The sequence below is a fragment of the Gymnogyps californianus genome, unplaced genomic scaffold, assembly GCF_018139145.2.
Source record: "Gymnogyps californianus isolate 813 unplaced genomic scaffold, ASM1813914v2 HiC_scaffold_67, whole genome shotgun sequence".
NCBI lineage: Eukaryota > Metazoa > Chordata > Aves > Accipitriformes > Cathartidae > Gymnogyps > Gymnogyps californianus.
In genome coordinates, this window is record NW_026114460.1 from 39,324 (window position 1) to 66,945 (window position 27,622).

The window sequence follows — 27,622 nt, forward strand, 5'->3', positions numbered from 1 at the left end:
ATGAAGCAGCTCCAGTGAGAAGGGGCACCCGGGAGCCAGGATGGCCCCAAGCCCTCCGTGCCGCCCGGCACTGCTTGGGAAAGGAGAGAGGGCACAGGGCCTTGCAGACAGGCCTGCTTCACTCCTCTGCTCTGCCCGCGGGACAGCTTTCCCGGGCCTGCGATTCTGCTCTCCTAGGGACATTGGAGCTTTGGTGAGCCACCCTGGTCTGCGGAAACTGGAGCTGGACCATCGGGGGCTTCTCCTTCAAGCCCCATTCCCTTGCCCTGTCCCTTGCTGCCTGGACCACGAGCATCCTTCTCCTGAGGGAGAAAGGTCCCTTCCCGACTCGTGGCGCAAGCTGTTGGAAGCTCCCTGGAAGAACGTTGGCGAGGAACATACACAAGTCAAGTGCCACACATCATCTTTGTTTTATTCTTCTTCCAAAAGAAGCTCTTGGGCCTGCGGGTGGTCGTTGGGGCTCGCCGTCTTCCCGTGAACCTGTACTCGGTACACACAGGTGTACTCCGGGTTTCCCCAGTTGCTCTGCACCCGGAATTTGATGTAGCGGAAGGTCCTGGGAAGCTCCTTCTGTACAGAAATGGAGGGAACCATCATTACGCAGGTGGCCAGAGCCCCCGCACATCGCCGGAGCCCCCTCTGCCGCGCTCCCCCCGCTGAGGCCCAAACGGCAGCCCTGACGAAGGAGGAAGCACGGGCAACCAGACCCCCCTTTGCCAGGGCCACGGAGGAGCCCTCTGGCCTAGAAGGCAAAGGCTCCCCTGAGGGGACTGTTTCCCTTCCCACTGCTGCTTTCTCTGCGCTACCCGAAGGAAAAGGAAAGCCCTTGCAAAGGTGGGGCAGCTGCCTCGGCCAGCAGAGCAGAGCCCCATTTGCCCTCTCCTCTTGCCGTCTTCCCCGCAGGAGCAAGGAGCGTGGCAGAGCAGAGGCTGGCTGGCGCGATCCTCCGCACTCTTTCCTCCAAGGACTTGCGGACAGCCCTGCCTTCTCCCGGGCATCCTGCTCACAGCTCTTGCCGTACCTGCACATGGAACGTCTGAAGCGATCTCCTTGTGCACGTCGTAAGTGAAGTCCCCAGGAGAGTTTCTGCCGTTGCCTCATCCACTCCCTCCAAGACGAGAGACAAAGGGAGCAGGTCAGGCTCGAGCAGGGCACCAGAAAAAGGGCACGCTGAGGCCAAAGCCGGGAACCCTTCCCACCTGCCCTGGCTCTAGCGGCAGTCTAGCACAGCTTAGGGGGACTCTGGGTCAGGGTGCTTTGAGCGCGGTGCTCCGGGATCCTTGCCATGAAGCCGAGAAGAAGCCCCAGAGCACAGAACCCGCACGCGCCCCCAGTGGCCCCAAGGGATCGGTGCTCTGCAGCAGCCAGCCCCAGAGAGATGTCTGAGAGAAGCCGCCGCGAGAAGCACGTCTCTGGTACGGCTTTCCCTGGGGCCGGCCCCCCCACGAAGCGCAAGGCAAAGACTTACGGAGACAGCAAACTCTTTGGGGGCGCTGCTGACTCCCCGAAGGAGAGACTGCCGCGGAGATGTGCCAGATGGTGAAAGCCGTTGGCCAGATTTGCTCAGGCAGCCGATGACCACGTGGCCCCCCGAGATCCTTGGAAAGGCCAGCAGTCGCCAGGGCAATACGGGCTGAAACCAGAAAGCCCTGAGCACAGTGGCAAGGAAGCCAAAGGGCTGCCAAGGACAAAGGTGGCTAAGGGTGCGGGCAGGTCGCAGCAGCTGGTTAGCTCGTCCCCCTCCTGAAGGGAGGGCAGTGCCGTCAGGGATCGCAGGGATCACAGGAATGCGAGGCAGGCTGCAGGGCTGAGCGATACGGCCGGCTGGAAGGGAAGTGCTGTGCACTTGGTGTGCCAACCCGAAAGCAAAGAGGTGACCACAAGTCAGGATTTCTCTCTGTGATACTGCAAGATTGTCTCTGGAGGGTTGCAGAAGAAAAGACCGAATGGCGGAAGCCACCAGGTCTTCTTGCCTTGCCCACCAAAGTCTTGGATGTCCTCTCCTTGTCAATGGCGGCGCCTGACGTGAAGGTGGCCGAAGATTAGGAGTCGAAGCAGTGCATTAGGCTGTATTTCTCAGGCTCGAAAGCAGAGCCTGGCAGACCTTGGGGGAGCGCCATACACAAAGCGAGGGCAGTGAGACTTTCTGTCTGCATACCTATGCTTCCAGAGCCCAGTCAGGCATCTGGTGTAGTTTCAAGCACCTTCTTAATGCCGCCTGGGTCAACTGCAGAATTCCTGGGAAAAATTGCGAACGAAAGAGATGGCAGTGAACACAAACACACGCGCGGGCAGTTCTGCACGAACACGAGTCCTGCACAGAGCCAAGCACTGCCGCTGTCAGAAACCCAAGCAAGAGGTGCCGAAGGTGCCGACTTTGAGAGTGCCAAGAGGAAGCAACAGGAGGGAGCCCGGAAAAGTAGCGAGGTCTCTGATCCACCTGCAGCACCTTTACCTCTCTCTTCTCCTCTGGACGCCGGTCTCCGAGGACCCTCTCACTGCCTGCAGTATGTCCCCTCGCAGCAGACACCTGAGCCGCTGTCTCCTTGAGCTGCCGCATCTGCTCCAGCCAAGCTGGGAGTTCCTGGAGGCAAAGGAAAGCAGGTCTTGTCCAGCAGCTCCCAGCCCCTGCAGCAGGCTCCAAACGCCGTGCAGAGAAAGGGTCCCATGGGCTTGGTCACCACCCCGTCCCCCAGCCCCTTCCTTCCTCTGGTTTACAAATGGCTCCCTTCCACCACCGCAGGTAGTAGACGGGGAAGGTCAGGAGCCCTGGACGCGAGCGAGTGAGCGCAGGCAGCAGGAAGCCAGCTGAGACGGCTCCCCAGAGCGCGTTCCTTGCAAGAAAGCGCTCTTACCCTCGAGACTGCAGCTCCTCTTCAGGCAGGCCTGACATCTTCTGCAAATAAAGACACTCCACTGGAGCAAGCACGAGGAGCACTGCCAGGGCTTCCCAAAGGAGACTCCCTAGGGAGAGCTGGCAGAATTTCCTGCTGCTTCAGTCGCTTTAGAGAGACCCTGACCCGAAGGTTGGGCTCTTTAACCAGCCACGTTCAGCAGAGCATCTTGCGGCCTCCGTCTGACCCCCAGGCTCTCCGAGAGCTATGCAGGCAGCAAAGGCACCTCTGCCAAAGTGCTCCCCGCTTCAGCCTGCCACCCTGCGGAGGTCACTCGGGAAGATCCGTCTCTGTGTTGAACTCGACCAGGCGCTAAGGAGACTGAAGGATGAACAGAAGGCACCCCCACCCCCCACCCTCTGCCTCAGCGGTGATGGCATTTGGACCAGGCGCCGCGTGTTCCCAGGGCAGGCAGGAGGCAGAGCCACGGCCTTTGCAGGCGTTGGCTTTCCACAACAAGGGACACTTACCCGCAACGCTCCCTTTCCCCACACCGTTGAGCCCCAGCAGTAGACACAGCTTGGGTCACATTGTCAAGAAGATGGTTATTTTCCTCAGGAGCTGGTCCTCTCCCCTGGACTGCGAGAGCATTTTGGTCAGGGATGCTACCAGACAGGACGGGAAGCAGCAGGAAAAGGAGCCTCAGGACCCTCCTGCCCTTCTGGTGGTGCTGCGTTGTCTAAAAGAGAGGCAACGTTGTTGTTCCCAAAGCCCAAGGTTGGGAGCAGATTTGCCGGGAATCCGCTTGGGAGCTAGCTTGCTACCAGGTTCCTGTGCTCAGCACAGCTGCAAGCCCGAGGGCCCGCGGCCTTCGGGAAGGTCTGGCCCATTGCACACCACCCCTGGGACACAAAGACCTCTGGCCTGACGCAGGGGCAGCAGCCTGGCCCGCTTGCTCTCCCGGAGAAAGGGCAGGCCGTGCCCCAGAATGGGGCTGCCGGGCTGCCCGGCTGGAGAGCAGTAGTGGCCCGTTGCTAGAATGGGCCCCATGCTCTGGGGCTGCCTGCTCCTGCCGGGAAGCGATGCAGAACACAAGGCTTCTGGCCTGATCCCTCCCTGCTTTCTGGGCCCTCTTGCACCCACCTGCCAACCTGGCTGGCATCTCTGCAACCCAGCACACTGGCCAGGCGGAGGAAAAGCCTGCTCTCCTCCCGAGACCCAAGCGCCTCTTCTCTGGGCGTGTGCCGCTAGCTGCTGAAAGCGCTCTGCTTCGCACTGCCGCCCGCCTCTGCAGCGTGGGTTTTATGGAGGGCAGCTGGTTATGACCTCACAAGAGGCGACTGGTGATGCCCGTGATGACCTCAGAGGGGCTACCCAGGGAGGGGTTGCTGTGCCGCCTGGGAGGGAGAAGCCCTGTGGGTTGGCCCCCACCCCCACCTGCAGCTCCCAGAGACAAGGGGCCAGAAGGACCTGGCAGCACAGAGAGCAGCACCTCCTGTGGCTGCCCAGCAAGCTGCTGTGCCGTTACCCACCTCCTCCTGTGCCAGGCGGTGGCATGGGCTGCGCTCTGGGCAGGAAGAGAGTGTTGGGAGAATTTGGGGAGTTTAACAGTGAATTAGAGCAGGGAATTGCCTTTTTGCACTCGGCGTTGCCAGCTGCTGATGGCAGTGACCTGCGGTGCTTCAGAACAGGCTGTAGTTCCACGGGGGTGAGTCCAGAGCAGTGCTGCTTTAAGCGCTCCCCCGAAAGCCAGGGTGCAGGTGCTGCAGACAAGCCCAGAGACCCGGGCTCGTCCCTCAGCCCTCGTCAGGCTCCTCAGCCACCTCCCGGGCGTGCGGCAGCCTGCAGGACTGAGCTGTGAGAGCGCTGTGCGCAGCCCGCTGGGGCGGGCATCAGGGAGCCGGGCGTGTGGGTACTGCACGGAGCCCTGCGGGACTGGCCTGGGAGCGGGGACCCAGTGCTGCCCAGGCTCCCAGCGCTGGGATCAAGCAGCCCCGTGTGCAGGTCCCTTCAGGCTGAGGACCACCCCATGCAGACTGCCCCCTCGACAGTTCTGCATGAACACTGAGTCCTAGCGCAGAGCCAAGGAGTGCCTCTGTGTCAGAAAACCCGAGGCAAGACCTGTCGGAAAAGGGGCCGACTTGGAAAGCGCTCACAGAGTCTTTGCCAAAAAGGCTGTGAGCACTCCCGATGAGTCCAGGGAGGCCTCTGAAAGGCCACACCAGTCTGCGAGCCACAGTGCAGATCGACGTCGGTCCTGCCTGACCCCCTCGTTTCCAGCTTGCGTGCCCTGCAGGTCAGCCTGGAGGTGGAGTCCGAGCATGCCCGGAGCCAGCTGCTCCTGCAGTGGCCCACTTCCACCCGGCCTGGAGAACGAGCCTTCCATCGCTCAGCAGCTTCCACGGGTAGACTGATGCCCAGCCACTTCCCGTGAAAAGCTAGCTGACTTCCTAAACCCCCTCTTTTCCCTTTTTACTGCTGGCAAGACATTAGATGGCATGGACTATCTCTTTGGTTAGTTTGGGTCATTGCCTTGGGAGGGGTTGTGTGCCCTCCCAACCTCTTGCACATCCCCAGGCTATTCACTGGGGGAGCAGACTGAGAAACAGAGGCGGCCTTGGCGCTGTGCAAACACTGGTCAGCAACAGCTCAAATGCTGGGGGCTATCAACGCTGTTTTGCTCGCAAATCTAAAACCCAGCACCATGAGAGCTGCTAGGAAGAAAAGTAACGCCATCCTTTCCGGCCCCCGGGCAAAGAGGGCATCACTCTCAGCACCCACTCGTAGCGCACGGCGGGAGCAACCGCGGGCACCGCGGCCGTGGGGGGGGCTGCCGGCCGGGCGCCCATCCCCGTGGGTCAAGGCTGGCACTGCGGGAGCCCGCGGCCGATGGGATGGGATGCGGGATGCAGCGGAGGGAGTGGGATGCAGCGGGTGGGATGGGGAGTGGACCCCCGGGGAGGAGCGTGTCCCAGTGGGGGTCCGGGGGGGCTGCAGTGGGCTCACGGCCCCCGGCCTGGCCTTGGCTGGCAGAGGGTTAATTTGCCCAAGAAGCTGCGAGGGGGCACGGCCGGAACGGCTGAGCCGAACTAGCCGAGGGACAGTGGAGACCACACTGACGGCACGGCCCCCTTAAGCCACGGCAGCCCCGCAGCCCCGGGGCGGTGGGAGAGGGCGCGGGTGGGGCCCCCAGGATCTGGGGGCCTGCGGGAGGGGGCTGGTCCTGGCCGGGCTGTGCAGGAACGGGGGCACCCCAGGGCTGCCCCTTCCCGGGGCTGGGGCCACGCTCCTCCCCCGGGGGGTCCAGCCCTGCCCCGCCCCATCTCCCCCTCAGTGCTCGGCCCAGTACCCTCCCAGTGCCCCCACCGCCATGCCCTCCTGCCGGTGCCCCGCCCTGCTGCAGAGCCCTGCTCTCCCCGTCCCTCCAGTCCCCCACCCCGGGGCCCTCCCAGCGCCCGCCTCTCCCCGTGCACCCCCGATGCTTTTGCCAGCGGCTGCTGGGCGCATCCCCCAGCCCCCTCGCCAGTACACGCCCGCTCCCTCCCCAGGCCCCCGCGGCATCCCCGGTCCCCTCCCCGCTCTGCGGCCGCTCCCTCCCCAGCGCAGCCCGGTGCCTGCCGCGCTGCCCTCCCCAGTGGCTCCGGTGCCTCCCCCGGGCCCCAGCCCAACATCCCGGGCATCCCCCAGCCCCATCCTGCTGCACGCCCGCTCCTCCCAGGGCTGCAGGGTGAGCCCCCTCCTCGGGCACCGGGGGCTCCAGCCTCCCTGGGGGCTGTTCCCAGGGCTCCTCACCCCGCCTGGTACCCACCATGTGACAGGGACCCCTGGGGACAATAGCGGGGGACATGAACCCCCCAGGCAGGCAGCCCAGCAGGGCACAGCCAGCCGAGAGCACAGGACCCAGCCAAGGACCCCAGTCCCACGCAGCCCCCCAGCCCCCCAGCACAGCCCCTGGCCAGCTGGCAGCAGGCCGGGCAGCCAGCCCAGGCCAGCTCAGCTCAGCCAGGACCCCCCCTCCCCTGGGGACGTCCCCCAGGTCACCGCCAGGCAGATTGTGCTGGGACAAGAAACGAGGCCAGACTGGAAGGAGCAATTCCAGTGAACAGCACCGTGGTGTAGCAGACAGAAGGCACAGGGACCAGTATGCCTCGCCCTCCTCCTCGCCCTCCACGCTGTCGGCCCCACCTCCTCGTAATCCTTCTCCAGGACAGCCATGTGCTCCCACGCCTCCGAGAACTCCCCTCCTCCATGTCCTCCCCCACGTAGCAGGGCACGAACGCCCGCTTGGCATACGTCAGGTCAAACTCGTGGTCAGGCGGGCCCCAGCCTCGGCCACGGCCGTGGTGTTGCTCAGCACGCACACAGCACGCTGCGCCTTGGCCAGGTCCCGCCGGGCACCGCCGTGGGCGGCTGGTAGTTGATGCCCACCTTGAAACCGCTGGGGCACCAGTCCCCGAGCTGGATGCTGCGCTTGGTCTTGATGGCAGCAATGGCAGCCTTGACATCCCTGGGCACCACGTCCCCGGCGGTACAGCAGGCAGCACGCCGTGTCCGTGCCGTGCCGTGGGTCGCACTTCACCGTCTGGTTGGCTGGCTCGAAGCAGGCGCCGGTGATCTCCACCACCGAGAGCTGCTCGTGGTAAGCCTTCTTGGCCGAGATGACGGGGGCGTAGGTGGCCAGCAGGAAGTGGATGCGGGGGTACGGCACCAGGTTGTCTGGAACTCCGTCAGGTCGACGTTCAGGGCGCCCATCGAAGCGCAGGGAGCCGTGATGGAGGACACGATCTGGCCTATCAACCTATTGAGGTTGGTGTAGGTGGCGCTTGATGTCCACGTTGCGGCGGCAGATGTAGATGGCCTCGTTGTCCACCATGAAGGCGTAGTCGGAGTGCTCCAGGGTGGTGTGGGTGGTGAGGATGGAGTTGTAGGGCTCCACCACGGCCGTGGAGACCTGCGGGGCCGGGTAGATGGAGAACTCCAGCTTGGACTTCTTGCGTAGTCGACGGAGAGGAGCTCCATGAGCAGGGAGGTGAAGCTGGAGCCGGTGCCACCCCCGAAGCTGTGGAAGAGCAGGAAGCCCTGCAGCCCCGTGCACTGGTCAGCCTGGAAGAAGGGAAGAGAAAACAAGAGCGATCTGTCAGCAGTTGTGAATTTAAGCTGCTACCTCGAGTTGCCCAGGAAGGCAAATACCAGCCCTGGATCTCGGGCCTCTGGGGACTCCTGGCTCGGGGACGCAGGCAGGGGCAGGCACCTGCCCGAGTGCCCCAGCTCCGCTTCCAGCCACAGGGCCCTGTGCATCGGCACGAGCGGCCCTTGGGAAAGGGGCCCCTTCCCGCAGGGAAGATTCTGTGCAGAGCTCCGCACCAAATGGCAAGCAGCAAGGAGCTCCTGCGGCGTATGGTAGGTGTGGAGGGGCTCCCGGTCCGCGGGGGCTGGGCTGCAGACCCTGAGCCCCTGCTCTCCTTCCGCATGCAGGAGGAGAACCAGCAGCGCCTACTCGATGCCACAGAGAAGCTCAACAGTAAGGTGGTGTCCTCTCCTCTGCCCATTGTCCCAGAGCTGCCTCGGCTGGGCTGAGAGGTTGGAAGGGACCTCTGGAGGTCACCTGGTCGTGTCCAACCCCCGCTCAAGGAGGGTCACCTAGCGCCGGTTGCCAGCGGGCCGCGGGCAGAAGCGTGACGGGGGAGGACGTTTTCCCCAGGATATGGGGCGTCCATCGCTTCCCTGTGCCTGGCCTCGTGAGTCGCCCAGTCTCCCAGTAGTGCCCTGGGGCAGTGGGGTAGCGAGTGGGCACGGCCGAGGGCTGGAGAGGGGCGAGGGTGCCCAGGTCGCAGCCCAGCCGCCCGCATGATGCACCCGTGGTTTTGCAGGTGGCAAAGCACTTTCCCCAGATGAAGGCTGGCTGTGGGAGGACGAGCAGGAGAACAAGGTAGTGCCGACAGGGCCGGGGGAAAAGGGGTGGGTGCCCCACGGGCCCTGGGGTGGGGGGCTGGAGGAGGGCCGCAGCGGGCTCAGGGACTCAGACCCTTCCCTCTCGCAGGTGCTGCGTCAGGAAATAAGGAAAGTTGAAGAGGCACTGGAGAGGAAGAGGCCTGGTGAGTGGGGCCCCCGCCCCACACGGGTGTCCAGGGGGTCCCTGCCTGGGGTGGTGTATGTTTGGAAGGACCCCCGCATGGCCACGGGGGTCTGGAACTCGTCCAACCGAGCCCTTTTGCCTGCAGCCGGCAGCACAGGAAGGAGGCAGAGGCGCCGGGGTCTGCGCTGCCAGAGGTGGTGGAAGCGCAGCTGGTAAGGGAGAGAGCCTGTGCCAGCCCCTGCCCCGCCAGCGTGGGTCTCCCTGGGGAGAGGGGCCCATGGAGGTCACAGCCACGCATGGGCTACACGGGCCAGGGGCACCGTGCAACTCCAGCTGTCCCGGGCGTGCAGCAGCGCTTGACAAGTGTCCTTGCTCTGTGTTGACCTGCAGGAGAGGGAGATGCTGGCAAGGAGACGCGGCTCCTGTTATTGGCTGCAGTGAGTGTCCCCACTGGGTCCCCTGTGCCCTGGGGCCCGCTCCCGGGCAGCGGGTGGGATGGGCCGGACGCCTGCTCCAGCCGGCGGGGCTCACAAGTCCGGGCTGCTGGGGAGCTGCTGGCCGGCTGTGGCCTTTGCAGATGGGCAGTGCACAGCGTGGGTTTTCCCTGGGCCGGGTGTTTTCCCGGGCTTGCGGAGTGCCGTGTCCCACCCTGCTCGAGGGAGCAATGAGCAACGGCTGGGGAGGCAGTCCTGGGCTCCCGGAACGGCCCCCTCCATCCCGCAGGCAAGATGGGGTTGGGATGCATCCACCCTGCCCTGACTCCCATCCCTCTTCTGCCCCGCAGGACACTCTGCCTGCTCTTGGTCAGCCTGGAGCTGGCCATCGGCTTCGCTCTGGCTGCTGCGGTGCTCTACGCCTCCTGGTTCGACCCCGAGCTCTTCTACCGCCTGCTGTTGCGTGTGCTGTGTGAGGAGACCTACGTCGACCTGGCGCATGCACTGGGAAAGATCCTCCCCGTGGTCAGTGAGGGGCTGCTGCCCTTCTGACCGCCCCGCTCAATAAAGCCTCTTCTATCTCCACCTCCACGTGCTCGGGCGTGTTTGTCGGGGCGCAGGGAGAGGGTCTTGCCCCGCGTGCCGGTTCCCGCAGCCCCTCGAGGCCAGGCCCAGTCTCATCGGCTAGGCACTGGGTGCCACCACCCTGCCTGCCGCAAGCCAGGTCCCTGCGTGCCAGCCTCGCCTGCCCTCCCTCCCTCCGTCCCCGGAGGATCCATGATGCTGTGTAATCAGGTGGAACCACCGTCTTCTCAGGCCATGGTAGTTTTTTCACTCCACCTTTTTTTGGCAACCGTTCAGCACCGTGCAGGCCAAGCCCTGTAAGCGTGTCTGAGACGACTCGGGCTTCAGCAGCCGGGGACACATTTACACGGAGGCCGGCAAACGTTATCACCCACGGACCACTAGACCCCCCAAGCCCCCTCCCTTCCTCCCATGACCCCGGTCTCCCCCTCTCCCCAGGCTCCCATCCCTGGTGGCACCACAGCCCCGTGGCTCCCTGTCCCCACAGCCCCGTTGCCGGTTGCACCCCATCCCATGGGGCCCATTCGAGCAATCTCGTAGCCGGTGGCCCCCTCCCCAAGGCCCTGTCCCTGCTCACCCCACAGCCAGCGGCCGGCACAGCCCTGCCTGCTCCCTGCCAGCTTCTCCAGCCGCTCGCAGGTTTCGCTGCCCAGGGGAAAGGCCCTGTCGGATGGAGGCCGGAGCGACCCAGGCTGCCAACTCTGGAACGCGGTGCCGCTGCACGCAGCCGCTCAAAGGGCCACAGCTGAAGCACGTGGGTCACTGCCTGCCGGCCTGCCGCGTGCCCCCCCTTCCTCCTGGCATCCCCCTGCGTGCCGGCAGCCGCCGCTCCCTGAGCAAGTGAGAGACCCCATTCCTCTTGGGAGCCTGCAAGCACGGGCTCTGCCTGGGCTAGAGCAGAGGGCTGGTCTTTACTTTTCCCCATCCCGGGCTGTCGTTCCCCCCCCGCAGCTGGATGCTGGATCCAAACGGGGGCTGGATGCTGGAGCCCGGCGCTGGAGCCCACGCGCTGTGGCCGTCCGTGCACATGTGCACACGCGTGTGTGTGAGTGTCCGCGTGCGCCTGCTGGGAGTACATGCGCAGCCTGGCTCCTGCTTGGCTTGGGCTGGGGAGCTGTGGCAGCCGGACGGCCGCGGGACAGGCAAACCCCACGGGGAGACGCCGACACGCGGTGCCCGCGGTTGCTCCCGCCGTGCGCTACGAGTGGGTGCTGAGAGTGATGCCCTCTTTGCCCGGGGGCCGGAAAGGATGGCGTTACTTTTCTTCCTAGCAGCTCTCATGGTGCTGGGTTTTAGATTTGCGAGCAAAACAGCGTTGATAGCCCCCCAGCATTTGAGCTGTTGCTGACCAGTGTTTGCACAGCGCCAAGGCCGCCTCTGTTTCTCAGTCTCTTCCCCCGTAAACAGCATCCTCATACCCTTCCACTGACTCCCACTGCTCCCCACTACCCATCCAGTGCCGCCCAGTGTTCCTCAGTGCCTCCAGGCTTCTCAGTGCACCCAGTGCATCCCAATACCCACCCAGTATCTCCCACTGCTCCCACCGATCGCTCTTCAGCAGGGCACGGAATGTGTCCAGATACATTTCAAAGGAAGAAACCTAGTTGGAGGGAATTGGGGGTGTCAGGGTGGGGAGGTGGGGTCGAGACCCGACCTCCCACTCCTCCCACTGCTCCCAGGCCCTCCCGGTCCCCACCCTGATGAGGAACTCGAGGGTCTCGTCCATGGAGTAGATGTGGTTGAAGATGTCCTGGGCGACACGTGGGATGATGCCCATCTGCTGGGGATCGTGCAGCTTGCCCTGAGGGGTGGGTGGGGTGGTGGTGAGCACCCAGGGGGTGCCAGGGCCCAGGGGGTGCTGCCCCTCCCCAAGGCCCCCCCGGCCCCCTCAACTCCATGGGGTGGCTCTTGCCTGATGACGTCTGCCCATAGGCAAAGATGGTGCCATTGTACGTGGCCAGCACGGCTGTGGGGAGGGGGAGGGTGGGCAGAAGCCCCTCCGGGACCCCCAGGAACCCCCGAGGACTCCCGGGACCTTCACGGGCCTCATAGACCCCCCAAACCCCAAGGAACTCCCCTGAGATCCACAAGGGCTTCCTGACCCCCCATGGCACCTCACATCACCTCCAAGACCCCCAGCGATGCCCAAGGACCCCTCAGACATACCCCCAGAATGCCTGGAGATTGCAGGGACCCCCCCAAAGTCCTGCGGAGACCCCAAGACCTGCTGGACACCCCCAAGGACCCCCTGCACATCTCCCCTTGCCAGCGTCACCCCCCAACCTGCCCTGTCACCTCCCAGCACCCTCCAATGACCCCCCCATCTGGGGGTCCCTGGAGAAGCATCCCCCAGCTAGGACCCCCCCGGTTAGGACCCCCCCAGGGCCCCCCGAGTTCCCAGCCCTCACCCTTCACCATCTGCATGGCACAGGCGCGGGAGACCTGCTCCTGGGTGGTGTTGGGGGAAGATGCAGTCGAAGACATAGGGATTGCCCTGGGGGGGGACGACATGGGGGTCAGTGGCCAGGAGAGACCCCCACAAGGTGCTGGGGGCTGGGCCAGCCTCAGGGCTGCCCTTGGGGGGGGACCAGGAAGTTCCAGTGAATCCCAGGGAGGGAGGTGGGAGGTTGCAGGAGGCCTCTCATACAGCCCTGATCCCCTCATACCCTTCTGCCCCCCAAATCCCACGGACCCCCTGCCCTCCCATACGCTCCCTCATACACCCCATCCCCCACCCCCCTATACGTCCTCAAACACCCCCATCCCCCATTGCCCATCCTCCCTCCCAGCCACCCAGTTCGGGCAGGTCCTCGTGCGCTTGGACACCTCGCAGCAGGAGATGGCTGGGGCTCTCGAGCACAACAGCGTGCTGCTGGCGGAGGTGGGTCCCAGCAACACCCGCTGGGATGGAGTGGAATACTTAAGGCAACTGGACATACAGAAGTGCACGGGCACAGCTGGGAGGCACCCACGAGGGCTGAGGGATCTGGCTGACGGGAGATGCACAAGCCAGGGCCCTGCTGCTGCTTCACCCCCTTTAGAGAAAGCCCATGCGGCAGCCTGCGGGCAGGGGGTGTCCCTACAGGAATTCTTGGACTGGAAGAACTGGCAGGAGAAAAAGATTGAATTATTTTGGTTTGATATTGTCAGGAAGGTGGCAGCATTGCCCTGCCTGAGCCATCTGGGCTTCCTTACGTGGTGGGCAGGGTTGTGCATCCAGAAGAAGTCAGCACATCCACGAAACCCGTCTGGCACAAACAGGTTGGAGTTTAACATTCTTTTACCAAGTTTTGCAATCCTAGTTTTCTTTTTAAAATTGCAACTAAGAAAAAAACCCACCCCCGGAGCGGGATTTTGCACCTGTCTTTGTGATTCCTGTGGCTTATAACCCCAACAGCCCCAGGCAACACGACAGCCAGGGGCCCGGCTAAACCTGCACCTCCTGCAGGCAACAGCCACGCAAGCTTGGGCAGGGTCCAAAGAGCTGCTGTTCGAGACCAGCTTTTTGCTTCATGTTTCCCTAGTCCTCGTCGCCCGTCTCAGACACCTGTGGCTCAAACCCCTCTGTATCCTCTACTGCCTGGCTGCGTGTAGACATAGGCCGTTCTCCAAGAGCACCAGCTTGCCTGCTTCTGCCTCTCCCATCCTTCCCATTTCATTGCAAGGCTTTTAGGATGCCCGGGAGGTGACTGGGGCCTAGCTGGCGTGGCTATTCCCGTGTCAATGGGATCCCAGTTGCCAGGGTGGGTACGCATGGGACCCATGCTAAGAGGGAAAGGAACATCCACATTTTCCCCCTAGTAATGCTTTGGAGTTCAGTCAAAGCCCACACCCCTCAGCTCCCCCAGAAGACCTCGACCCCCTCAGTTCCCCGCTTCAGACACCCGCAGTCCTTTGAGTTCCTCTCAGACTCCGTCTCCTCAGTTCCCTCCTGCACACCCTCCCTGGCCTTCACTTCTCCCCAGACACCCCCATCTTCTCAGTTCTCTCCAGACACCCCCCACCCCCTCACGTCCCCCACCCAGACCCTCCTGATCCCCTCAGTTCCCCTCAGGCACCCCGCTCCTTTCACGTACCCCAGCTACCTGCTCCCCACAAGGTCCTGCTCCCTCCAGAGCCCCCTGCCCCGATCCCTCGCCAGGCCCCGCACTCCCTATACCGGGCAGGTCGGCATGCTTGGGGTCAGATGTGGTTGGAGGGGTGTTTATGGGGTGGGGGGGGACAATGGGAGGGAGTTATTCCCCCGCCACAGTCTGGGCGGAGGGCGATGGCGGGGAGCTGCTTCCCCCAAAGAAGGGGGAGGCCGAGGGGGGGAGCTGTTTCCTCCCCAAAAGGGAGTGGTGACACAGAAGAAGAACACAGGAAGGGAGCTGGGGACGATTCACAGGGGAAACTAAACCCAGTCAGTGGCACCCAGCACAGGAAACCCTTCCATGAAGACTCTGCCCACTCCTTTCTTTCTCTGGTTTGCTCTTTCCAGCGCTTCCTGCTGGAGATTTTCCCGCTTTCCGGCCCAGGGCTGGTGCTGTAGCAGAGCTTTGTTCTCGTGGGAGTGAGCAAAGCCAGGAACGAGTGCAGGAGTGTGTGGGGCAAGCTAGTCACAGCGCGCGGGAGCTCATCCCGCCCCCGGCAACAGGCGCTGCTTGCGCATTGGTAGAGCGGAAGGGCGGAGCCCTCTGATTGGTTGCTGCCGTGCAGATGAGGCGGGGTGAGCAGCGGGGGCTGGTCTCCCCGAACGCACGAAGGTGGGGCCGTCTGGCAAGGCAGCTGCCGGGGCCTGCTTGCCGATGTCAGGGCTCCTCAGGAAGCCCCAGAGGTGGCCAGGAGTTTCACTTTGCTATCTAACTTAAAACCAGCCCGCATTGCAACACCTCTGCAGGTCCAATCCACAGCTGTTGCTGCAAATCAACCCTCAGCTTTGTTTGCTGTGGAGGGAAAAAGATTCTCGGCTGCTTCTCAGCCCGTTAACCTGGATCAGCGGGCAAAGGCGGTTATTCCTGACTGGGTCACTGCTCAGTTTACGAATACTGCAGTAGAATTTCTCCCCTTCGCTGAGGCTCAGCAGCTACACAGGCTTTCATGATCTCGGCCCTTTCTTCCGTATGCTTTTAGTGGATTTCCGTTCTAAAACCGAGCCATTGGAATTTTACATCTTTTGAACTGAGAGGGAATAGTTCTGCTCCTATGCCACTCTTTGTTCCTTCCTCAGGGTAAAGGCCTTCTGTAGGTATCACCACAGGGAAAAGGAAATGACCGCTTACATTTCATGAAGCGTACGTTTAGTTCCTGGTAATTCCCTGCTTCGGAAGGACCACAGAAACAGCAAATGGACAAAAAGGGGGCAATTCTTCTCTAATGATAGCCTGGTGTACATGCTTTTCAATGAAACGCTAAACACGGTGCAGGCATTACCTACTGTATTCGCATATGCTTCGCTGTTCTAATGGCATGAGCATTTTCCTGACTTGCTTAAACCTCTACCGTGAGTCAGTCCTCAGGGCCAAGGAGCAGAACGGCAAATGGACGGAGCGTAGTTCAAAGCTGAGAAAAAGTACCACTGAACAATGTACAAGCGTCGATGCTTTATTTGTCTAACTATGGTACTGATGACTCTCATGTATGAAATTACCTCACGATTATTAAAACGAAGAGGAGGCACATCCAGTTCGTGGTGTGGATCCTCTCATCTGACCTGGGTCTCTCTTGCTGGGCACTCTCTAGTTCTCTCCAAGACTAAGAAGCTGCAGATAAGTTACTTAGGGAACAACTATTCTTCGTGAAGAATGGAGAGCCCTGACAGTGCTCAGGAGAACGCCTGTTGTATTTGCTTCACAGGGAATAGAACAGCAGTCTTCAAAACCCGCCACTGCCTTGGATAGCAAAGCCCCAAACTCAAGCACTTAGAAATATTAATAACGGGAATTAGTATACCTGACATTAGGAGGCCATTTATATCTATTTCAACTAACGTGTAGAGATAGCTGCTATGATGGCTTAAGAGAGCATTTGAAGATCGGTACTCTGTGAAGTGTTCCAGGTATTTACCGATGCAGGTCCCTGTAAGCAGATGGGGGGATGATCTCCTCTATTGCCGCCACCGATAAAAATCACAGCTAAAAACTGTCAAAGGACATTGATTTACAATCCAGGGATTTGAAACCTAATTTAAACCCAAACGCTAAGATTAGGATACGTTTCTCCCCTTTCTGTGATTGAAAGGAAACTCCTCTGCTTTCATGCTCGAGAGATTTCTTGCCAAGCACTAACTGCCTTCACAAAATACTACACGCAGAGGCAGGAGTGAGTTAGCGCCACGTGATGTGAGTGACGGTGAATGGAACCGGGTCAGCCACGCCATCTGTCTTCAGATCTCATAATTTTTACATGAAGGATTTCTGACGCCTTGGGATGAACGGTGCAGTATTGTAGCAATGGCAGTAAGAACTTTCTCAGCCATCTCCAACTCGGGCCATATTTCCATCAGCTTTTCTCAGAAGATAATTGGTGTACCGCGAAGCCAACCTCTGGAAATTCCAAGTGTTCCTTTGAAAGCGTGTGAAATTCCCCCCAAATTAGGTAGCAAATATCCCCTCTTCATTGACTTGCCAAGAAACAAAAGAAAAGCCAGGAGAACATTCCACGGGATCTAACAAGCACAAGGATTCAATATTTTAGGAAAAAAAAAGTAATAACACTCAGTGAAACCAACTCAAACCAATACGAAAGTTAATCGCGAAACTGCAAATTATTTCTTTTTGTGGCGATCCATAGAGTCTCCACGTCTGTGTCATTTTTGTGGGCCTCCTATGGACCCGCTCTAACAGGTCCATGTCTTTCTTGTACTGAGGAGGCCAGAGCTGGATGCAGTACTGCAGGTGGGGTCTCATGAGAGTGGAGCAGAGGGGGAAAATCCCCTCCCTCCACCTGCTGGCCACGCTTCTGTGGATGCAGCCCAGGACACGATTGGCTTTCTGGGCTGCAGGCGCACATGGCCGGCTCATGTCCAATTTGTCATCCACCAGGATCCCCGAGTCCTTCTCCGCAGGGCTGCTCTCACTCCATTCATCCCCGAGTCTGTACTGCTGTTGGGGATGGCCCTGAGCCCCGTACAGGACCTTGCTCTGGGCCTTGTTGAACTTCATGAGGTTTGCTGCACCACTCGGCTTGGTGTCCCCTGCAGACTTGCTGAGGGTGCACTCAGTCCCACTGTCTGTGTCAGTGGCTGTATGAATATGAAGATACTCAAGAGTACTGACTGAGAACTGGCTGGGGCGTTTTGGCTGGAACAACCTTGAGAGGAAGGGCAGCCTTCTCCTGCGGCTGCTGCGAAAAGCCCTGCCTTTACTGCAAGGCAGGGTGCTGGGCCCGGAGAACAGGGAGCTGGGTGTGCAGCCAGAGAGGCTGTCCTCGGTGCCTCCGAGCTGTGTTTCTGCTGGCCTCTCCGCTCAGACACGTGCTGCACGTTGATGTGGCCTGCCTGAAGAAGGGCTCCCCTGCCCATCACCCTGCAGAGCCAGGGGGAGGCCAGCCAGTGCGGGACCCCCGAGGGAAGCCCCTCTCCTGCATGAAGCAGCTCCAGTGAGAAGGGGCACCCGGGAGCCAGGATGGCCCCAAGCCCTCCGTGCCGCCCGGCACTGCTTGGGAAAGGAGAGAGGGCACAGGGCCTTGCAGACAGGCCTGCTTCACTCCTCTGCTCTGCCCGCGGGACAGCTTTCCCGGGCCTGCGATTCTGCTCTCCTAGGGACATTGGAGCTTTGGTGAGCCACCCTGGTCTGCGGAAACTGGAGCTGGACCATCGGGGGCTTCTCCTTCAAGCCCCATTCCCTTGCCCTGTCCCTTGCTGCCTGGACCACGAGCATCCTTCTCCTGAGGGAGAAAGGTCCCTTCCCGACTCGTGGCGCAAGCTGTTGGAAGCTCCCTGGAAGAACGTTGGCGAGGAACATACACAAGTCAAGTGCCACACATCATCTTTGTTTTATTCTTCTTCCAAAAGAAGCTCTTGGGCCTGCGGGTGGTCGTTGGGGCTCGCCGTCTTCCCGTGAACCTGTACTCGGTACACACAGGTGTACTCCGGGTTTCCCCAGTTGCTCTGCACCCGGAATTTGATGTAGCGGAAGGTCCTGGGAAGCTCCTTCTGTACAGAAATGGAGGGAACCATCATTACGCAGGTGGCCAGAGCCCCCGCACATCGCCGGAGCCCCCTCTGCCCGCGCTCCCCCCGCTGAGGCCCAAACGGCAGCCCTGACGAAGGAGGAAGCACGGGCAACCAGACCCCCCTTTGCCAGGGCCACGGAGGAGCCCTCTGTGCCTAGAAGGCAAAGGCTCCCCTGAGGGGACTGTTTCCCTTCCCACTGCTGCTTTCTCTGCGCTACCCGAAGGAAAAGGAAAGCCCTTGCAAAGGTGGGGCAGCTGCCTCGGCCAGCAGAGCAGAGCCCCATTTGCCCTCCTCTTGCCGTCTTCCCCGCAGGAGCAAGGAGCGTGGCAGAGCAGAGGCTGGCTGGGGCGATCCTCCGCACTCTTTCCTCCAAGGACTTGCGGACAGCCCTGCCTTCTTCCCGGGCATCCTGCTCACAGCTCTTGCCGTACCTGCACATGGAACGTCTGAGCGATCTCCTTGTGCACGTCGTAGGTGAATGTCCCCAGGAGAGTTTCTGCCGTTGCCTCATCCACTCCCTCCAAGACGAGAGACAAAGGGAGCAGGTCAGGCTCGAGCAGGGCACCAGAAAAAGGGCACGCTGAGGCCAAAGCCGGGAACCCTTCCCCACCTGCCCTGGCTCTAGCGGCAGTCTAGCACAGCTTAGGGGGACTCTGGGTCAGGGTGGCTTGAGCGCGTGCTCCGGGATCCTTGGCCATGAAGCCGAGAAGAAGGCCCCAGAGGCACAGAACCCGCACGCGCCCCCAGTGGCCCCCCAAGGGATGCGGTGCTCTGCAGCAGCCAGCCCCAGAGAGATGTCTGAGAGAAGCCGCCGCGAGAAGCACGTCTCTGGTACGGCTTTTCCCTGGGGCCGGGCCCCCCCACGAAGCGCAAGGCAAAGACTTACGGAGACAGCAAACTCTTTGGGGGCGCTGCTGACTTCCCCGGAAGGAGAGACTGCCGCGGAGATGTGCCAGATGGTGAAAGCCGTTGGCCAGATTTGCTCAGGCAGCCGGATGACCACGTGGCCCCGAGATCCTTGGAAAGGCCAGCAGTCGCCAGGGGCAATACGGGGCTGAAACCAGAAAGCCCTGAGCATCAGTGGCAAGGAAGCCAAAGGGCTGCCAAGGACAAAGGTGGCTAAGGGTGGCGGGCAGGTCGCAGCAGCTGGGTTTAGCTCGGTCCCCCTCCTGAAGGGAGGGCAGTGCCGTCAGGGATCGCAGGGATCACAGGAATGCGAGGCAGGCTGCAGGGCTGAGCGATACGGCCGGGCTGAAGGGAAGTGCTGTGCACTTGGTGTGCCAACCGAAAGCAAGGAGGTGAACCACAAGTCAGGATTTCTCCTGTGATACCTGCAAGATTGTCTCTGGAGGTTTGCAGAAGAAAAGCCGAATGGCGGAAGCCACCAGGTCTTCTTGCCTTGCCCACCATAAGTCTTGGATGTCCTCTCCTTGTCAATGGCGGCGCCTGACGTGAAGGTGGCCGAAGATTAGGAGTCGAAGCAGTGCATTAGGCTGTATTTCTCAGGCTCGAAAGCAGAGCCTGGCAGACCTTGGGGAGCGCCATACACAAAGCGAGGGCAGTGAGACTTTCTGTCTGCATACCTATGGCTTCCAGAGCCCAGTCAGGCATCTGGTGGTAGTTTTCAAGCACCTTCTTAATTGCCGCCTGGGTCAACTGCAGAATTTCCTGGGGAAAAATGCGAACGGAGAGATGGCAGTGAACACAAACACACGCGCGGGCAGTTCTGCACGAACACGGAGTCCTGGCACAGAGCCAAGCACTGCCGCTGTCAGAAAACCCAAGGCAAGAGGTGCCGGAAAGGGTGCCGACTTTGAGAGTGCCAAGAGGAAGCAACAGGAGGGAGCCCGGAAAAGTAGCGAGGTCTCTGATCCACCTGCAGCACCTTTACCTCTCTCTTCTCCTCTTGGACGCCGTGGTCTCCGAGGACCTCTCTCACTGCCTGCAGTATGTTCCCCCTCGCAGCAGACACCTGAGCCGCTGTCTCCTTGAGCTGCCGCATCTGCTCCAGCCAAGGCTGGGAGTTCCTGGAGGCAAAGGGAAAGCAGGTCTTGTCCAGCAGCTGCCCAGCCCCTGCAGGCAGGCTCCAAACGCCGTGCAGAGAAGGGTCCCATGGGCTTGGGTCACCCCCCGTCCCCCAGCCCTTTCCTTCCTCTGGTTTACAAATGGCTCCCTTCCACCACCGCAGGTAGTAGACGGGGAAGGTCAGGAGCCCTGGACGCGAGGCGAGTGAGCGCAGGCAGCAGGAAGCCAGCTGAGACGGCTCCCCAGAGCGCGTTCCTTGGCAAGAAAGCGCTCTTACCCTCGAGACTGCAGCTCCTCTTCAGGCAGTCCTGACATCTTCTGCAAGATAAAGACACTCCACTGGAGCAAGCACGAGGAGCACTGCCAGGGCTTCCCAAAGGAGACTCCCCTAGGGAGAGCTGGCAGAATTTCCTGCTGCTTCGAGTCGCTTTAGAGAGACCCTGACCCGAAGGTTGGGCTCTTTAACCAGCCACGTTCAGCAGAGCATCTTGCGGGCCTCCGTCTGACCCCCCAGGCTCTCCGAGAGCTATGCAGGCAGCAAAGGCACCTTCTGCCAAAGTGCTCCCCGCTTCAGCCTGCCACCCTGCGGAGGTCACTCGGGAAGATCCGTCTCTGTGTTGAACTCGATCCAGGCGCTAAGGAGACTGAAGGATGAACAGAAGGGCACCCCCCACCCCCACCCTCTGCCTCAGCGGTGATGGGCATTTTGGACCAGGCGCCGCGTGTTCCCAGGGCAGGCAGGAGGGCAGAGCCACGGCCTTTGCAGGCGTTGGCTTTCCCACAACAAGGGACACTTACCCGCAACGCTCCCTTTCCCCACACCGTTGAGCCCCAGCAGTAGACAACAGCTGTGGGTCACATTGTCAAGAGATGGTTATTTTCCTCAGGAGCTGGTCCCTCTCCTCTGGACTGCGAGGAGCATTTTTGGTCAGGGATGCTTACCAGACAGGACGGGAAGCAGCAGGAAAAGGAGCCTCAGGACCCTCCTGCCCTTCTGGTGGGTGCTGCGTTGTCTAAAAGAGAGGCAACGTTGTTGTTCCCAAAGCCCAAGGTTGGGACGCAGATTTGCCGGGGATCCGCTTGGGAGCTAGCTTGCTACCAGGTTCCTGTGCTCAGCACAGCTGCAAGCCCCAGGGCCCGCGGGCCTTCGGGAAGGTCTGGCCCGTTGCACACCACCCCTGGGACACAAAGACCTCTGGCCTGACGCAGGGGCAGCAGCCTGGCCCCGCTTGGCTCTCCCCGGAGAAAGGGCAGGGCCGTGCCCCCAGAATGGGGCTGCCGGGCTGCCCGGCTGGAGAGCAGTAGTGGCCCGTTGCTAGAATGGGCCCCATGCTCTGGGGCTGCCTGCTCCTGCCGGGAAGCGATGCAGAACACAAGGCTTCTGGCCTGATCCCTCCCTGCTTTCTGGGCCCTCTTGCACCCACCTGCCCAACCTGGCTGGCATCTCTGCAACCCCAGCACACTGGCCAGGCGGAGGGAAAAGCCTGCTCTCCTCCCGAGACCCAAGCGCCTCTTCTCTGGGCGTGTGCCGCTAGCTGCTGAAAGCGCTCTGCTTCGCACTGCCGCCCGCCTCTGCAGCGTGGGGTTTTATGGAGGGCAGCTGGTTATGACCTCACAAGAGGCGACTGGTGATGCCCGTGATGACCTCAGAGGGGCTACCCAGGGAGGGGGTTGCTGTGCCGCCTGGGAGGGAGAAGCCCTGTGGGTTGGCCCCCACCCCCACCTGCAGCTCCCAGAGACAAGGGGCCAGAAGGACCTGGCAGCACAGAGAGCAGCACCTCCTGTGGCTGCCCCAGCAAGCTGCTGTGCCGTTACCCACCTCCTCCTGTGCCAGGCGGTGGCATGGCTGCGCTCTGGGCAGGAAGAGAGTGTTGGGAGAATTTGGGGAGTTTTAACAGTGAATTAGAGCAGGGAATTGCCTTTTTGCACTCGGGCGTTGCCAGCTGCTGATGGCAGTGACCTGCGGTGCTTCAGAACAGGCTGTAGTTCCACGGGGGTGAGTCCAGAGGCAGTGCTGCTTTAAGCGCTCCCCCCGAAAGCCGGGGTGCAGGTGCTGCAGACAAGCCCAGAGACCCGGGCTCGTCCCTCAGCCCTCGTCAGGCTCCTCAGCCACCTCCCGGGCGTGCGGCAGCCTGCAGGACTGAGCTGTGAGAGCGCTGTGCGCAGCCCGCTGGGGCGGGCATCAGGGAGCCGGGCGTGTGGGTACTGCACGGAGCCCTGCGGGACTGGCCTGGGAGCGGGGACCCCAGTGCTGCCCAGGCTCCCAGCGCTGGGATCAAGCAGCCCCGTGTGCAGGTCCCTTCAGGCTGGAGGACCACCCCATGCAGACTGCCCCCTCGACAGTTCTGCATGAACACTGAGTCCTAGCGCAGAGCCAAGGAGTGCCTCTGTGTCAGAAAACCCGAGGCAAGACCTGTCGGAAAAGGGGCCGACTTGGAAAGCGCTCACAGAGTCTTTGCCAAAAAGGCTGTGAGCACTCCCCGATGAGTCCAGGGAGGCCTCTGAAAGGCCACCACCAGTCTGCGGAGCCACAGTGCAGATCGACGTCGGGTCCTGCCTGACCCCCTCGTTTCCAGCTTGCGTGCCCTGCAGGTCAGCCTGGAGGTGGAGTCCGAGCATGCCCGGAGCCAGCTGCTCCCTGCAGTGGCCCACTTCCACCCGGCCTGGAGAACGAGCCTTCCATCGCTCAGCAGCTTCCACGGGTAGACTGATGCCCAGCCACTTCCCGTGCAAAAGCTAGCTGACTTCCCTAAACCCCCTCTTTTCCCTTTTTACTGCTGGGCAAGACATTAGATGGCATGGACTATCTCTTTGGTTAGTTTGGGTCATTTGCCTTGGGAGGGGGTTGTGTGCCCTCCCAACCTCTTGCACATCCCCCAGGCTATTCACTGGGGGAGCAGACTGAGAAACAGAGGCGGCCTTGGCGCTGTGCAAACACTGGTCAGCAACAGCTCAAATGCTGGGGGCTATCAACGCTGTTTTGCTCGCAAATCTAAAACCCAGCACCATGAGAGCTGCTAGGAAGAAAAGTAACGCCATCCTTTCCGGCCCCCGGGCAAAGAGGGCATCACTCTCAGCACCCACTCGTAGCGCACGGCGGGAGCAACCGCGGGCACCGCGGCCGTGGGGGGGGGCTGCCGGCCGGGCGCCCATCCCCGTGGGTCAAGGCTGGCACTGCGGGAGCCCGCGGCCGATGGGATGGGGGATGCAGCGGGATGGGGAGTGGGGGATGCAGCGGGGTGGGGATGGGGAGTGGACCCCCGGGGGAGGAGCGTGTCCCAGTGGGGGGTCCGGGGGGCTGCAGTGGGCTCACGGCCCCCGGCCTGGCCTTGGCTGGCAGAGGGTTAATTTGCCCAAGAAGCTGCGAGGGGGCACGGCCGGAACGGCTGAGCCGAACTAGCCGAGGAGACAGTGGAGACCACACTGACGGCACGGCCCCCTTAAGCCACGGCAGCCCCGCAGCCCCGGGGCGGTGGGAGAGGGCGCGGGTGGGGCCCCCCAGGATCTGGGGGGCCTGCGGGAGGGGGCTGGTCCTGGCCGGGCTGTGCAGGAACGGGGCACCCCAGGGCTGCCCCTTCCCGGGGCTGGGGCCACGCTCCTCCCCCGGGGGGTCCAGCCCTGCCCCGGCCCCATCTCCCCCCTCAGTGCTCGGCCCAGTACCCTCCCAGTGCCCCCACCCCGCCATGCCCTGCCGGTGCCCCGCCCTGCTGCAGAGCCCTGCTCTCCCCGTCCCTCCCAGTCCCCCACCCCGGGCCCTCCCCAGCGCCCCGCCTCTCCCCGTGCACCCCCGATGCTTTTGCCAGCGGCTGCTGGGCGCATCCCCAGCCCCCTCGCCAGTACACGCCCGCTCCCTCCCCAGGCCCCCCGCGGCATCCCCCGGTCCCCTCCCCGCTCTGCGGCCGCTCCCTCCCCAGCGCAGCCCGGTGCCTGCCGCGCTGCCCTCCCCAGTGGCTCCGGTGCCTCCCCCGGGCCCCAGCCCAACATCCCCGGGGCATCCCCCAGCCCCATCCTGCTGCACGCCCCGCTCCCTCCCCAGGGCTGCAGGGTGAGCCCCCTCCTCGGGCACCGGGGGCTCCCAGCCTCCCTGGGGGCTGTTCCCAGGGCTCCTCACCCCGCCTGGTACCCACCCATGTGACAGGGACCCCTGGGGACAATAGCGGGGGGGACATGAACCCCCCCAGGGCAGGCAGCCCAGCAGGGCACAGCCAGCCGAGAGCACAGGACCCAGCCAAGGGACCCCAGTCCCACGCAGCCCCCCAGCCCCCCAGCACAGCCCCTGGGCCAGCTGGCAGCAGGGCCGGGCAGCCAGCCCAGGCCAGCTCAGCTCAGCCAGGACCCCCCCTCCCTGGGGACGTCCCCCCAGGTCACCGCCAGGCAGATTGTGCTGGGACAAGAAACGAGGCCAGACTGGAAGGAGCAATTCCAGTGAACAGCACCGTGGTGTAGCAGACAGAAGGCACAGGGACCAGTATGCCTCGCCCTCCTCCTCGCCCTCCACGCTGTCGGCCCCCACCTCCTCGTAATCCTTCTCCAGGACAGCCATGTGCTCCCACGCCTCCGAGAACTCCCCCTCCTCCATGTCCTCCCCCACGTAGCAGGGCACGAACGCCCGCTTGGCGTACGTCAGGTCAAACTCGTGGTCCAGGCGGGCCCAGGCCTCGGCCACGGCCGTGGTGTTGCTCAGCACGCACACAGCACGCTGCGCCTTGGCCAGGTCCCCGCCGGGCACCGCCGTGGGCGGCTGGTAGTTGATGCCCACCTTGAAACCGCTGGGGCACCAGTCCCCGAGCTGGATGCTGCGCTTGGTCTTGATGGCAGCAATGGCAGCCTTGACATCCCTGGGCACCACGTCCCCGCGGTACAGCAGGCAGCACGCCGTGTCCGTGCCGTGCCGTGGGTCGCACTTCACCGTCTGGTTGGCTGGCTCGAAGCAGGCGCCGGTGATCTCCACCACCGAGAGCTGCTCGTGGTAAGCCTTCTTGGCCGAGATGACGGGGGCGTAGGTGGCCAGCAGGAAGTGGATGCGGGGGTACGGCACCAGGTTGGTCTGGAACTCCGTCAGGTCGACGTTCAGGGCCCCATCGAAGCGCAGGGAGGCCGTGATGGAGGACACGATCTGGCCTATCAACCTATTGAGGTTGGTGTAGGTGGGCCGCTTGATGTCCACGTTGCGGCGGCAGATGTAGATGGCCTCGTTGTCCACCATGAAGGCGTAGTCGGAGTGCTCCAGGGTGGTGTGGGTGGTGAGGATGGAGTTGTAGGGCTCCACCACGGCCGTGGAGACCTGCGGGGCCGGGTAGATGGAGAACTCCAGCTTGGACTTCTTGCCGTAGTCGACGGAGAGGAGCTCCATGAGCAGGGAGGTGAAGCCGGAGCCGGTGCCACCCCCGAAGCTGTGGAAGAGCAGGAAGCCCTGCAGCCCCGTGCACTGGTCAGCCTGGAAGAAGGGAAGAGAAAACAAGAACGATCTGTCAGCAGTTGTGAATTTAAGCTGCTACCGAGTTGCCCAGGAAGGCAAATACCCAGCCCTGGATCTCGGGCCTCTGGGGACTCCTGGCTCGGGGACGCAGGCAGGGGCAGGCACCTGCCCGAGTGCCCCAGCTCCGCTTCCAGCCACAGGGCCCTGTGCATCGGCACGAGCGGCCCTTGGGAAAGGGGCCCCTTCCCGCAGGGACTGGGGGACGCTCGGCTCCTTCCTGCTGCAGGAGCCGGCCCGTGCGGCGCCTGCGCCCAGCATGACCCAGGCGCTCTGCTTTGGGGACGAGGAAACCCACGGTGCTTTCCAGGAGCGTGTTTGGGGGTCCAGAGCCGCCATCCTGGGGGCACCGCCTGGGCAGGAGGCTGGCAGCCATCGAGGTCTGCCGGGCACCAGCACTCCCCTCCCAGGGCATGCGCTGCCCCAGCACAAGTTAAACCCTCGGCACCGCTGCTCATAAGCAGTTGGTCAAGAAGGATCAGAGCCCAGATCACGGAGAAACCTCACATGACCCTGAAAAAGGGGTTAAATAAGGTTTTCCCAAGGGCAGAAAGGAGCCAGCCTCCCCCCAAGCCCCATCTCACCCCCAGGCACGCTCCACCCTCGGGGTGCAGGTCCTGGGCTGGCAGCTGCGGTGGGCTTGCAGGGTCCTGAGGCAGGGGAGTCAGCCCGTGGGGAGGGGAAGGGGCTGACCCTGATCTCCACTCACGGGATCCAGACCCCCAGGGAGCCCCGACCTGCTGCAGGCTGCCAGGCTGACAAGAACCATGAAACGCCCCCGGGCCCTGGAGGCACAGCCTGGCTCCTCGTTGCCGCCCCGGTCCCACCGAAGGGTTCCCCTTTCCCCACCGGCTGCGCCGGCACCAGCCCCACCCAGGGTTTGTACCCACCAGCTTGCGGATGCGGTCGAGGACCAGGTCGATGATCTCCTTCCCGATGGTGTGGTGCCCACAGGCGTAGTTGTTGGCCGCATCCTCCTTGCCCGTGATCAGCTGCTCGGGCTGGAAGAGCTGCCGGTACGTCCCCGTGGGCACCTCGGCTGTGGGGAGAGCTGGCCTGCCCCGTCAGCACCGGGCACCCCGTTAACAGCGGGTGCCCCGTTAGCCCTGACACACGGGCATGGGCGCCTGGCCAGCGGAACCCCCAGAGTAGATTCTAAGTATTCTAATGAGACAGTTCATTTGAAGGCTAACTTAACTCCACAATACTGCTGAGTCTGTTGCAAAGTTCTCTACGTGAAGTTGATTAACGACTGTCTGTTTGCGTCCTCCTTCAAGATGCACCAGCTATACCGGCCTCCGGACCATCCTGAAGTGATCCGCCGTCCTTTTGTAATCCTCTAGATACACACAAGATAAGATTACTTCACGTGTGACAGCTTACGCATTACAGCAGCAGCAACTCCAGCAGCAGCCTGGCTCCTGCTTGCTCCTGGGCTGGGGAGCTGTGGCAGCCGGATGGTCAAGGAACAGGCAAACCCCGCGGGGAGACGCCGACACGCAGTGCCCGCGGTCGCTCCCGGCCGTGCGCTACGAGTGGGTGCTGAGAGCGATGCCCTGTTTGCCCGGTACCCATGGCTGGGCCCCACATCAGCTCTTGGCGCCAGCCCCAGGGAGGTGATGGCCGTGTCACAGTGGGCAGCGGTGGCTGTGTCACTGTGATGTCACCTTGGGTCTGTGACACGGGCGCCCCGGCGGGTATAAAGGGGGCTGCTCCCGGAGGCAGGGGAGCATCTGGGGGAGAACCTCAGTGCTGCTGGGCAGGAGTCTGGCAAGCACTCGCCAACGACCTGTCCTGTGTCCACCGTGCAGCGGAAGGCCCCTGACACAGGAGAGGAGGGTGAGGGCAGAGGATCCCCACGGTCCCCGCAGCCGGCGGCCGGGCGAGGGGGCGGCCGGGGGTCTGTGTGTGGCCGCGAGCGGTGGGGGGAAGGCAGTAGGCTGGGCCGAGGCAGGGCCGGGTGGGGAGGACGCGGTGCTGCTGGGGCTGGTGGGGGACCAAAAGGAAGGGGGTCCCGGGGGCGGGGGCGTTGTCCAA

The 27,622-nt window shown here is 62.5% G+C and overlaps 1 long non-coding RNA gene and 2 pseudogenes across 1 annotated transcript; all 3 read right to left on the reverse strand.

Moving 5' to 3' along the window:
* Positions 1 to 411: 411 nt before the first annotated feature.
* LOC127029053 (tubulin alpha-8 chain-like) lies at positions 412 to 27,160 on the reverse strand (annotated as a pseudogene).
* On the reverse strand, positions 17,892 to 20,092 carry LOC127029075 (SUN domain-containing protein 3-like; annotated as a pseudogene).
* On the reverse strand, positions 20,385 to 21,109 carry LOC127029082 (uncharacterized). The gene is made up of 3 exons (XR_007768122.1): positions 21,052 to 21,109; positions 20,908 to 20,957; positions 20,385 to 20,753 (listed from the first exon to the last, which is right to left on the reverse strand). It is a non-coding gene; the product is annotated as an uncharacterized LOC127029082 (long non-coding RNA).
* Positions 27,161 to 27,622: the final 462 nt, after the last annotated feature.